Raw genomic sequence first — 12,943 nt, 5'->3', positions numbered from 1 at the left:
ATTTAGCCAGTAGGTACCTGGGATGGAGTGCTTTAAAGTTTCCTCATTAAAATTACCTTGACCTACTTTCAAGGTCAGGGGTCAAATATGTTAAAAACTTCAAACAACAATATCCCAAGAACCATTTGGACTAGTCATGATACTTAGGTATGTTATGTATACCAGCTGTGTGAATTGTTATCTTCATTACAGTAATGAGGTCAAAGGTCAACTTTAAGTGCAAATCGGGATTCAAAGGTCAATATGGGTTAAAAGCTTTAAAATCAAAATTTTCAGTTTCAAACAATATCTTAAGAACCGTTTAAGAGTTGTTAAAATGTCTTGTGTTCTAGTTACCAAATTTGGTCTTAAGTTACCTATATGTCAGTTGCATTTAACAAAAGAAACAGGTGAGCGATACAGGCCCTCTGGGCCTCTTGTTATTTCCACCCAAAGTGTATGCAATAAGAAATTTACATACAAGTCACCATGTGTAATTAATACTGTAAATAATATTAGCTGGAATGGCACTAAGTGGCTTTAGTGTTGGCCTGTTATTATGCCCCGCCATAAAATGGGGGGCATATAGTGTTACCCATGTCCGTCCCGTCCCGTACCGTCCCAATTCAATGTAAACACTTATGAGCAACTTCATTCTTTGACAGATTTTGGTCAAACTTTATACAAAGGTCAAGTATGGGTATACTGGAGATGGTAGTAACATACAGAATGAAACATATGAATATTAAAATCAACTTTAAGTGTAGTACCTTGAGTGTGTGCATGTTTCAGGGTATCAAGATCAAAGTGGTTGTAACTTTTTGTAGAACACTGAAACTAATATACATGGCAGCGGGGGCATTTATGTCTTACAGACATTTTCTAGTTTTTTCTCTGAATGGATTCTCCTGATATACAAATGGGGATTATATTTCGATATTAGCTGCTTTGGTGATTTTTTTCTCAAATAAATGACCTACTTTCAAGATCACTTGGGTAAAATATGTTGAGAGCTGTTTTGCTGACCTTCTATGGTTAAATTAATATAAATGGGCTGAATGTCATTATTCTTCACATTGTTAAACTCTAGGTTTGTAGATTTTACTTACTTGCATCTTTAAAGGTTGTTCATTCTTTTGGAAAACAAAGCCCTACACACCAGTGAGCACCTTGTCAAATACCTATCATACCATAGGCTGTTTCTGAAATTGACCTCTGTGGCCTTAAAAGTAGGTCAAGGTCTACCATTTGAAAAACTATACCAAGCATGCTATAGACTAAACATAGCCCCATGACTCTTCGTCATCTAAAACCAGTTCTTCAAAATTTGAATTTTTGCAACTTGATAGTGACTGAAATCAAAAAGAAAATGTGGGTCAAGGTTGTTCATTTGAACAAACTTGATAGCACCATTCATTCCATAATGCTACATGCCAAATATCACTATCTTGGCCCTTATGGTTATCTGTTATAAGACTAGAACATACTTGACCCCAATTACCTTGGAAGTGTACTGTCCATAATCATTTGACCTAATTTAGTATTACTTTACCACAGCATACTACTAGACTAATCTAACCCTAAACTATAAATAGCTTGGTTATTCTGAAGATTTGACCCCTTTTATTAGCTCACCTGGTCCAAAGGACCAAGGTGAGCTTATGCCATACCGTGGCGTCCATCCGTACGTACGTAAACAATTTCTTTAAACGACTTCTTCTTAACCACTTGTTGGAATTAAACTAAATTTGACTGGAAGCATCCCTAGGTGGTGGGGATTCAAAATTGTACAAATAATGGGGCTGACCCCCCAGGGGGCTGAGGGGCGGGGCCAAAAGGGGTCAATTTGCCCATATTGCTTTAAGCGACTTCTTCTCTGAAACTAAGAAGTGGATATCAACCATATTTGACTGGAAGCATCCCTAGGTGATGGTGATTAAAAATTGTACAAATGGTGGGGCTGACTCCCCAGGGGGCTAAGGGGCGGGGCCAAAAGGGGGCAATTTGGCTATATTGCTACAAACGACTTCTTCTGTAGAACTGTGCACTGGATATCAATCATATTTGATCAAAAGCATTCCTGGGAGGCAGGGATTTAAAATTGTACAAATGGTGTGGCTGACCCCCCAGGGGGCTGAGGGGCAGGGCCAAAAAGGGTATTTGGCTATACTGCTTTAAGTGACTTCTTCTCTGGAACTAAGTGATGGATATCAACCTTATTTGACTGGAAGCATCTCTAGGTGGTGGAGATTCAAAATTGTACAAACGGTTGGGCTGACCCCCCAGGGGGCTGAGGGGCGGGGCCAAAAGGGGGCAATTTGGTTATATTGCTATAAATGACTTCTTCTGCAGAACTATGCCATGGATATTGATCATATTTGGTCGGAAGTATTCATGGGAGGCAGGGATTCAAAATTGTACAAATGGTGGGGCTGACCCCCCGGGCTAAGGGGTGGGGCCAATAAAATGTATTACTTGGAAATGGTTGAGATCCCCACCATATAACCATATATACAATTGCTGAGTATAAAGAGAAGAATGCACATTTGCTTCCAGGATGTCCCTAGGGTCTGGCCCCACCCTTGGAGACATAGTCCCTGGGCCATAACTTTAAAACGGTTGAGATCCCCACCCCAAAACTATATATACAAATGCTGGGCATAAAGAGACGAATGCAATCATGATATCAGAATAGACCCTGGGGTCTGACCGAACCCCTAGGGACCTAGTTTCTTAGTCACAGCTTGGAAACAGTTGAGAGCCCCACCCTATAACCGTATATATACAATTGCTGAGTATAAAGAGATGATTGCACATATGCTTCCAGGTTGGCCTTGGGGACTGCCCCACCCTTGGAGACTTAACCCCTGGGTCATAACTTTGAAATGGTTAATATCCCCACCCCAAAACTATATATACAATTGTTGGGCATAAAGAGACGAATGCAGTCATGACATTAGAATTGATCCCAGGGTCTGCCCCACCCTTGCAGACTTGGCCCCTGGGTCATAACTTTGAAACGGTTGAGATCCCCACCCCAAAACTATATATACAAATGCTTGAAAAAAAGAGACAAATGCAGTCACAATATTAGAATCGATCCTGGGGTCTGGCCACAACTATAGGGACCTAGTTTCTGAGTCAAAGCTTCGAAACAGTTGAGATCCCCACCCCATAACCATACATAAAATTGCTGGGCATGAAAAATCTAATATAGCTATGCTACAAGGATTGGCCTTGGGGTCTGGCATATTCCCTTGATCTAATTTGGAGAATAGTTTGCCATGATTGCATAGGTATCCAGGTGAGCGATACAGGCCCTCTGGGCCTCTTGTCTTAAATCATAGACCTTCACTATAGCATGCTCCTTGGAAAATGTCGTGAAACCTAAGACTTTAGGTCACTTAGAAGTCTTTCAAACAACATCTTCTCAATATAAGTAACCCCATCCTCGATATACAGGGGTTATATACTCTCACCTGCTCTCTCTACACCCCTGGAATATGTCATAGCAAAATCAAAGGCTTATTGTGCAGCACTTTGTGGATGAGATGAAAAGACTAATTTGGTCCTTTGATCTACATCAAAAGAATCTCACGGTCACCTAACGATAAAATTGACAGGCTTTGAAGTCGGGAATCATCCTTTGTAATCTTCAAACGACGGCCTAGTGATTGTCGAGTTTGTTTTACCAGACACCAATCAAAAAGCTGGCCGCGTGCCTTCAATTTTGCTATGACATAATCCAGGTGTATAGAGAGCGAAAGTGAGCATAACCCCTGGATATTGAGGATGACTTCACCCTTATGACCTGAAAGTTCGTCATTCTTTCATCCCTGGAAGCTACAGACCGAACATCATTATGCAAGGTCTCTTGGTTGTACTGGAGAAGTAGTTAAGAGGTTTTTACCTCACCTGGCCAATTAAAAAAATAATTAACCTTGGTCCACTTTTAAGGTTACAGATTGAGATTCATACCAGGTGAACAATGCATTAGGCTAACTACACATCGTTACATACTTGACCCTGGACCCTTTTCCTAAGAATGCTGCTGGCCAAATATAAATACCCTAGGTCTCTTAGTTCTTGAGAATCTATTGAAAGAAAAAGTTGACAACCGACTCTCAACTTCTGCATAAGCTCAATTGTCCACGAGGCAGCTGAGCTAAAACATTTAATGACATGATATTGAAGTCCTGAGGTCTACAGCCACGCCACTCAAGTTTGTAATGGAATCCAAAAGGATGTTGCTGATTACAGACCCAAGACCAGCACCAGAAGACAATCCATGTGGATCTTTTCTAATGCATTGCGTTCAAAGTAGCTCGGAGGGCTAGTCAGTGTAAATGTACCAATGGCAAGGCTATTTAACGGTCAGTGCCATATCATTAGAGTAAAACTAATGCTGGTTCAAGAACTTCTGAATGGTACCATATGAGTAAACTCAAAGACACGTGCAGCATCACTGAACCAAGTGTTGTGTGCCACTATGTCACCTATATCAGCATCACTGAACCAAGTGTTGTGTGCCACTATGTAACCCATATCAGCATCACTGGACCAAGTGTTGTGTGCTACTATGTAACACATATCAGCATCACTGGACCAAGTGTTGTGTGCCACTATGTAACCCATATCAGCATCACTGAACCAAGTGTTGTGTGCCTTTATGTAACCCATATCAGCATCACTGAACCAAGTGTTGTGTGCCACTATGTTACCCATATCAGCATCACTGAACCAAGTGTTGTGTGCCACTATGTCACCCATATCAGCAAGGTCAGTGTTCTAATGTTTGTTTACATACATATGGATGTTCAGGTTTTGAACATTTTCAAACAATACAACCATTAACTTTCTAAAACTTCACCCAGCTTCCAAGTGATTATAAATTGAAATCTTAGAACTTGTAAAAAGGATGATTCATGTTGAATATAATCATTTTTTGCATTAAATATGTCCATCCAGGTGCCAGTGAATGCCTGTTTATCTACACAAGAAGATTAGTTCCTGGAACAGTTACAACAGAAATGTAACATACTGGACCAGGTTGATTCACAAGTGCTTGACACACTAATATGCCGTGTATACTATATGATAGTATACCGACAGTATCCACTGTTACATAACATGCTGATAACACATGTGGACTTGTTTTTTTATTACTGCTAAGCATTGTGGCCTTAACAATTGGTGACCATACCCATATCCTGGAGTAGGCACTATCTGCAAGATCCCTCTTAAATTTAACAAATGTCCTTTTTAACTCAGTTCTGGAACTTGACAGTAAATCTACATACACAAATGTTATATAGAGTTACAACTCTCTCCAGAGGCTTGCATTCTCGAACCTCAAATCCTGTCTCTCAATGCCTAACTCCCTATGGAATTCTCCCCAAGTACTTTAAACAATCTATACAAAATTAACTATTCATGAGTAGATACCACCTATTGTTCATAAGTAATGAGGCACTTTCAGCAATTTAATCTAGCTTCTCATCTAACTTTCCCCTTCCAAAACAACAATACTAGATGTACCATATGGCAATGACAGTTACTCATGTCTGATTTGGGTTCACACTTTGAGTTCACACTTTATGTCATCAATGACTAACCTTGTATCCACTAGATGGATAGCCCTTTAGCAATATCTTCAATTACACAGTCCCCCATCAATCAATGCACAGTAGTGTTACCCAAATCTTAAGATTTGACCTCAAATGTACTTTTGACTAAAGTGCTGCTCTCTACCCACTGTCTTACATGTTATAAGATGGTTCAATTCTTTATCATTAAGTAACTTAAGCCCATTTCGTAACACCACTCCATATTAGTGTGTCCAGCACCTGTGAGTTGGTTGTTAAGTGACCACACAGCCTTGGTTTCAATTCAAAATTACTTAAACATATTTTCATACAAATCCTTTTATTTACAAAATATAATCGAAAACAATATCATTTGATGATAAATCCAAAAGACATTCCTAATAAAATGGGGAAAAACATTGCATTCAAATGTATCATTTCTATACAAAAATGTATGTTCACTACAGTAGCATCCATTCTATAACTATATATGTACATGTATGCGACATTCAAGGGAGACAACTGAGAGACACACCGTCATTAAGTATGCAAATTTGTCATCACACTAATAATCTAAAGATTAAATGTCTTTGACAGTCATTACACTTCACAACAGGGAAAATGTTCTAAACACGCTTTTTTCCTTGTATGGGAGAAAGAGTCTGCTGCAGAATGGTATCGTTTCCATTTGCTGTCAATCTTTCTTGTACTGAAAAAGACAACAGGATACACAAAATTAATCATAAAAGATATTCCTAATTCATGGTTTCTTTTTATCCTTCAATATTTATCTACATTAAAAAAACAAATCAAAAAGATTCTTATATCATGTCTGCATATAACATTCTGCATGATTAATTTTAAACACCAGAAGATTTAATATGGGAGGCTATATTAAAATTAATTTGTAACAGATGAAAACAATTAGGTTGAACTTTAAGTAACCATACACTTGATATGTTTTGCGATATCCTGTATCATTCACCTTTGTCAGTAGGTGAGGAGGCTTTGGTATGTTGTCATGATTACTTATGAAAAAACTCACCTTGTAGTCAGATTTGTTTTACTTGGCATGGTACACATATTTTACATTTCTGATCAAACACTGTGTAGAGAGAGATACACAGGTTATATATTTATTGTCATACAGTGGTGTATACTAAACAGTACTTGGTTACCTTTTTTACCAGTACTTGATTAGATAACTTACCTTTTTTATAACCCATTCAGCATCTTCCACAGCCCGGGCAACAATCTGCTGGATCCTCTCTGGATCGGTCTCGTCCGAGTGGCTCTTGTATGCCTGTGTGATACAGAGAACAAGATCATAAAGTGGTTGAGAGGCTAACAACTACAACTAGCTATCTCCTTGTTACAATGTAGGTTCTGGCCTCGTAAGACATTTTGACTGAAGTTTTGAAATAACAAGCAGCTGCAGAGGAGCTTGATTTATGTATGTGTTGGATCATACAGATTCATATAACAATATTAACATTTACTCTGCATTCCCACTATATAACACTACCAAGTCCAGTTCCGTGTTATGAGACCACAACACTGGCGTGTTACGAGACCATAACACCAGTGTAGTGATATCTACATGGGTCCAGGTAACTACCGGATCACTATTTCCCTCCGCACTAGCAAGCAGATAAGCAAACAAAACCCCACTATGATTCAATAATATTCACCATTTTATGTAAGACTGTTATAAATGTGAATTCAATATATTAATTGATTAAATTATGGAAATTGTATCAATATTTTTGTGTTTATTTCCACAAACTATGTTTTTTATGGGATAAGTCACAAGACAACATTCCATGAGCAATTCCATGGACTGTTTTAACTCTTGAACAAACACTGCAAAATTTGATTTCAAAAGTGCATTGTGAACTTAGAAATGAAAAAAAAATATGTAAATATAAGCATTAAACAGCATTCTATTCCGTGTTATGGTCCTATAACATGGAACGGGATGGATCATAACACGGAACAGAATGCTGTTTAATGCTTAAATAATGCACAGACTTATTTTGCAACAAAACCAGTTATTTATGCAAGCCCTTTCATGAAAAAATGGGCAGAAGTAAAATACAGTGTTAATTGAAAACTGAGGACTCTACTGACAGAATGTATGTAGCTACTGTTGGTGATAAGGGCAGTTTTGGATCAATAAATAACTCATTCATCGATATATGTGAGGTATGTGTTTTTTCATAGCAGATATTTGTTGTCGTTCAATTCCACATTCTCATTTTGTAGTGTGCTCTTAAGTCTTAAGCCCCACACCAGACATCTACCTGTCAAAATGTTTAAGTCTGGTGTCCGAGCCAGAGGAAACTCAGAGTAACCTGATCTTGAGGTATGCAATATGTAGTGTACACTTTCTTGATCTAAATGCTGAGTTTTAATCCGTTAAATAACGTATTATATAAATGTTATATACAAGTATTAAACTACTTTCATTTGTCATTCATAAGCAATATGAATGCCAATTCAATATGAAGCACTTCATCATTGCTTAAATGATGGACAGGATAAGTGCTTGCAATAAATCCATGACATTTCCAACTGGAAATAATTTCACCACTCAATAAATTTGAAGATAGCAGGATCAATTTATTGTGGCTAATTTATTTCATTTATAAGCTATTCACAAGTTGTAACAACCATTTAGCAGTGCACTTCGGGCAGTAGTCCAAATTAAGTGACTACCTTTAAAAAAAATATGGGGAGCCCCACCAAAAATAAATAAAAATGAGATAGTCACTTATTTCAGACTGTGCGGGCAGTGTCACTACTGTACTAATACTGAATACACGTGTTATGTTATGGAGCCTGGAGGTAGGCCTAACGCAGTGTCGTCTCGGTTACCTGTTGAATATGATGCTTGTAATATGACTGTGATTCTTTTGGTAACTGCTTGACACATCTCATCAGATGCCGGTACAGATGCACAGGATTTGTGACTACCTTTGAAACCATTATATCGCACGCTAATGCATCTCACTGAGAAATCAAAACAATCTCCGAAAACCGGAAATACATATTCGGAACTCTTCTTATGTTTTTAAAAAAGAAAACGCGGAAAAATTCAAAACTCGAATAAAATTGTTTTTTTTTTTGCGAGGCAAGTCAGGTGCAAGGATCTTTTCAAGCAATTTAATAAAGTTACCATCTATATTAGATACTACTTTTTGTTGAAGATGACTGCCTGTTGTATCTGACTATCAACGGAAAGAGGAATGTAAAACACCTACAGGTAGACACTGACTCGTTGCAGCAGTGGGAAAATGACCGGGGAATGAGTTTCAATCCTGATAAGTGTGAGGTGATACGAATCACTAACAAACGCAATGTTATTGCTTCTTAGTACACCATTCATAGACAACATCTCCACATGACGGACAAGGCAAAGTACCGGGGAGTCACCATCGATCAGAAACTGTCATGGAACAGTCACGTCCCCAGTGTGACAAGGAAGGCGACAAACACCACTGCTTTCCTGAGACCTAGCACATCTTCATGCCCAAGGAACATCAATGCTACTTGCTACAAGACATTGGTTCGCCCACAACTGGAGTACGCTACCACAGTGTGGGACATTTCCACCAAGTCCCAAATCATCTCCCTGGAGGCAGTGCAGCGTAGAGCAGCCCGGTTAATTATGGACGACTACACCCATACCAGTACAACCATGCTAAAGGAGCTCCAACTCTAAAGCCTTCAAATCTGATGAGCCCAGGCTAGAGCTACCATGATGAACCGGGTAATCAACAATCTAATCGCAATACCAACAACTCCACTTCATTCAACTGTTACAAGGACTAGAGGACACACCACCCGATACCTCCAGCCATACTGTAGATTGGGATCGTACCAGGATTCTTTCTTCCCAGCCGGTATTCGGATATGTATCAAACTGCCAGCAAGTAGCGTGGATGCCAACACCCTGGAAACCTTCAAGTCCAGGATCGGACCCATCCACTCTTCTACTGGTTTCACGAATCAGTGTTGTAAATGCACTTTTTTAAAAATTTCCTTTCATGTCGTGCTTGTTCGTACGAGCGTGGTTCTCTCTATTATTTAGTGTACAGAAAGCATTTTGATTTTATATTTCCTAAAATAAAGAAAAAAAGACTATCCTATCTTCGAAATTCCAGGGGTTACGCTCATTTGGAATATGTCATTTATAACACAATCGAAGGCTCAGTGTGCGCCACATTGTCTATGAGACAAGAAGACCAGTTTGATCGTTTGATGGACATCAACGTGTAAAGGCGGTAAAAATTGACTGGCTTTGAAGTCGGGTGTTGCTCCTCTGTAATCTTCAAAGGACAGGTATCAGCCTAGCGATCGGTATGTTTTTTTTACCGGAGACCAATCAAATAGCTTGCCGAGTGCCTTTAATTTTGCTATGACATATTCCAGGGGTGCAGAGAACGAAAGTAAGTATAACCCATGGAGTATCGAGGATGAGAGAACACCGGGTTTTCAAGGTTGAGCCTACTTATATTGTCGATGAATAAGTGCATGCCATTGTTCACATCCATTTCCATCTGACTAGTTTTCCGTTTAGCTGGTCTTTAGGGAAATTTAAGCTATATGTATTAAATGCCGTGTCACTGTTATCATGACTTGACTTCTTCTCAGATTCAGTGCCTTACCATTTAAAGATATGCTCAATCTGTGTCTCCAATCATTGGCGATATACACGCTTTCCAGGATGTCGGCTGTTATGTGTGTTGCAGTCAACGCTTAATCTTAGTAATGAAACAAGAGAATACCGAAGTTTGAACAAACCCTTAATTCTATTACTCAAAATCGAGAAAACAATGGCAAAACATGTGCAAATGGAAGGTTTTTATGGACACAAATGGAAAATACATGGAGGATAAGACCAGGTGTTTCAGAAGAGCAAGCGTTCTCTGCTTCATCGACGACACCCGCAATATAAATCTAGGTCAAATCCAAGTAATGTTGAATTCTTCATATTGAGACATGGGGTAATGATAACAAAACCACAAGGCACACTAATGAGGCACACTAATGAGTATCGACTTTGATATCATATAAAGCATCATTGAACATGACCGGGAAATGTTTCTTCTTTTTGTAGGGGTTCATGATGTTTCTTTCCGCTGTAGAATTTTCATGTTGTCTAACGAGTAAGATAATTATTGACACTGGAATTTTTTCTCATTTTGGAACTTCTTAGTTACACCTTTCCTATGCAATATGCAGCATTTTAACTTCAACTAACCCCATTTCAAAATTTTCTCATCCTTACAGTAAGTATTTTATCTGCAAATGGGATCCCTAATGCAATGTCAACGAATGGTATCCAACAGTTTAAACGAGGAAGCTGACTAAAGCGGGTAGACAAACTGAGTAAATTCAACGAACAAACTGAGCAAGGGAGTGGAGTGAGTTAAATGAGTAAACTGAGCAAAATAGCGAGTTAACGAGCAATCTAAAAGAGGGATTAGTTAACGCGAATAAACTGAGAAAATCAAATAGTTGGACGTTAACTAGCAAGCTACATGTCTGGTAACCACGATACTACACAGGTCTTCACTCTTACGGTGATACTACTTAGTCACAGTGTATTTTTTCAGCTGATGACAAGCAAATACATTTAAGAGTCGCGAAGAGTGTGAACTAAATTCAACCATTTAATGCGCGCTCTTTACTGTGTCACATTTCACTTTGCTCTTTTTTTGAACAGCTGATAATAGAATAGAATAAATAGATATCATTTTCAACACACAAAGCCAAAATCTGAACTCGGGTTCAATATGTAAAAAAAAAATACAAAATTATTTCATGAACTACAGCTGACGAAAAATAATGTCTTCCGGAAGGGTAAGCATTTATACGGCACACACTGATCATGATGTCTCCTATAAAATCTATCTAGGAAAGATTGTTGCTCACCGACGACATGAGACCAGGGAGGTGTATGAATTTAGTCGTAGTGGATACTTTCATCACACAGTAAGAAACCATATCATGACGGCGTGTTTTATCATATTTCCTCTACGACAAAACATATCGGTAACTACTTGGTCTAAAGGTAACATTTATCAGTTAAAATAGACAATATTAATGCTTACAGTATAAAAAGCTGATCAATGTTAAATCGTATCTATCTGGTTTATCACATAGTTTAATGATATGATAACCTTTGTAGTGCTTTAAATAGATAAAAGGATTCCGATGTATCTTTTGTTTTAAGTATAGAAAATAAATGATATATTGTTACTGATTTTGTTTCTTTTCATTTACGGATGACGTGCTTAAATGTAAAGTTAAAGCAATTGTCTATTATCTAATCTTTCTTTGATAACTGTTGTATACATTCAGCTTCGCTAGAATACAAAACTGAAATATCGATAGTCTGTATAAAATATTCTTCAATTTATTAAGATAATGCATGTTCATGCCGTCACTAAATAATGTTGAAATAACTTGTCCCGAATCCATTTGCTATTGTTTTGACAATAACAATGTAAAAACAGGACAAAATGCGATCACTATCATTCCCTGTGTACGTAATAACAATGAGATGTTTTAACAAAACATTTCTTTTGACAACAATATATTTGCAAAGACGCGTCGCCAGTTTGTATTCTCGGGGTCGTCTTCGCCAATCTCTGGAAAAACGACACGAGAACCTTTTCAACTACATTGTATAGAGTCTGAGAGGTTCCAATCACATGACTTGTCTATTTAAGGGACCTTATCTTCCAGATGTTATTCAAGTCAAGCAAAATGAAAATAATAGTAATAAAAAAAAAATATACACTATTAAATAGACTATAGGGTTTCCTGGACGTTCTTCAAAATCAAGCTTTTAATTTATTCCTCTACATGAATAAGCAGTATCACAACACTTCTGAACTAGGTCTTTAACTGTTGGTTGTAAGGATACCTGTATGGTAGCCAGTTAGTGCCGCATGGATCAAATTTTGTATGTCGTATAGTTTGTCGTAATGACGACATAGTTTTGAAGTAATTACAACATAGTTATCCATGGATAGTACTTGAGTTGTGGAATGCATTGACAGACTATATTACATACAAGACTGCAATAGTGTTTAGGAGGGAAAAGTGGTAATTTTCATAAATGGTTTATGTGTAATACTTCTTCCTATGTGTGTGTAGAGTTAATGTGTGGTTCCTGTGTACGTGGCGAATAGTATTTGTCTTGGTGTGGGCCTCAGTATAAAGTGCTACTTTTTGTTAACATAATGTATTGTATGTTTTGTAAATTGTGCTGTTAAATGAAAATTGAATAAAAACACCCTAGTTATCCCATATATCGTGTAACTACATAAAGTACGACATAGGAGGGTTGTAATTATTATGGTGTT

The sequence above is a fragment of the Mizuhopecten yessoensis genome, unplaced genomic scaffold (genome assembly GCF_002113885.1).
Source record: "Mizuhopecten yessoensis strain PY_sf001 unplaced genomic scaffold, ASM211388v2 scaffold2383, whole genome shotgun sequence".
Classification (NCBI taxonomy): domain Eukaryota; kingdom Metazoa; phylum Mollusca; class Bivalvia; order Pectinida; family Pectinidae; genus Mizuhopecten; species Mizuhopecten yessoensis.
Note: the sequence above shows the minus strand (reverse complement) of the source record.